The sequence below is a fragment of the Gossypium hirsutum genome, chromosome D04, assembly GCF_007990345.1.
Source record: "Gossypium hirsutum isolate 1008001.06 chromosome D04, Gossypium_hirsutum_v2.1, whole genome shotgun sequence".
Classification (NCBI taxonomy): domain Eukaryota; kingdom Viridiplantae; phylum Streptophyta; class Magnoliopsida; order Malvales; family Malvaceae; genus Gossypium; species Gossypium hirsutum.
In genome coordinates, this window is record NC_053440.1 from 44921826 (window position 1) to 44923234 (window position 1409).

At 36.5% G+C, this 1409-nt stretch overlaps 1 non-coding gene across 1 annotated transcript; it reads left to right on the top strand.

Annotated features, from left to right (window-relative positions):
* Positions 1-445: 445 nt before the first annotated feature.
* LOC121216571 (small nucleolar RNA R71) lies at positions 446-552 on the top strand. Its single transcript, XR_005912752.1, has one exon. It is a non-coding gene; the product is annotated as a small nucleolar RNA R71 (small nucleolar RNA).
* Positions 553-1409: the final 857 nt, after the last annotated feature.

Here is a 1409-nt window from a genome sequence, read left to right on the forward strand (position 1 = left end):
TAGAGTTATTACCACCTCCTTAGTGTCCACCCCATCTCAGGTTTTGGTAGTCTCTCTATCTGGGATTATAAGTATTAGAATACGAGTTTCCACCCCTATTCCTGACATAGTTCACGTCCTTAGTAGGATTATTGATATAATAGAAGAATGATTTATCTCCTCCATATATTGTGACGCACTAGATGAGGATTCCATACGGTTTAACTTTCCCACTATCTATTGATATCTATCATCCTCATTGACAACTTTGAACGTAGATGGCTTCTAATCGTATGTGTAGTGTTCGATTGGCCATTGACAAGAATTTATTGCCAAAATCTTTATTAATTCATATGTATCATCATATGTTCTATTCATTAAGGCTACTCTTGTGGCACTATCTAGTCCCGATCCTGTGTGTGCATCCAGCCCATTGTAGAACATTTGCAGTCTTAGCCACTCGGGTAATCCATGGTGTGGGCATCTCTAAATCAACATTATAAAGCATTCCCAAGCTTCGTGAAAACTTTCTCCTTCTAGTTGTTTAAACGTTGCAATCTCTCTCCTAAGTTGGATCGTTTTGCTATAGGGAAAAACTTTTGTAAGAATTTTCCTACGAGTTCGTCCCATGTCGTAATAGGTTCTGATGCATACGAATCTAACCAAGAGAAACCATTATCTATTAAGGAGAAAGGGAACAACTGGAGACGAATAGTGTCTTCAGTGACCCCGTTATATTTAAAAGTATCAATAAGTTGAAAGAACTATTTTAAATGTTGGTTTTGTCCTGTCATTGTGCCTCTAAACTGAAAAATATTATGGATAATCTAGATCATTGTTGGTTTAATCTCAAAATAGTTAGTCGTGATGGTTGGCCTTGTTATACTTCCTCGAACCATCTCCAGACTTGGTAGCACAGTCACTTAAAGTTCTTTCATTGCGTGCCATAGGGATATTTACGGGTAGTTGTGGTGGCGGTAAGTCTTGCTGGTTATTGTTGTTAATATCGTCGAACAACAGGTTGCCTCGCTGTGGTAAATTGCCTGCAGCAAGTGGTGGGTTTTGCATCTATTGTTGTTGTTGTTTTTGTTGTTGTTGTTGTTGTTATTTTTGTTGACAATTCTTATGAATTATTCTTTCTGGATATATGGTTGGCTCTATAGGTGTTCCCCTACTACGAGTTATAGACTGCACCTAAAAAGAAAATACGAGATATTAACAAGAAAAAAATAAAATCATATCTATAATTGAAAATTTTCCTAATTAGTCTATTAAATGAAAAAATTAAAATTAATTTAGTGACATTGCCTCCCCAGCAACAGCACCAACAACTTGACAACCTTCGGACGTACTAATGTCCAAAGTAAGAAACCTACACAAAAGATATGAAATAAGCAGTATCTGCAAGTATACACGTTAATATAGTTACG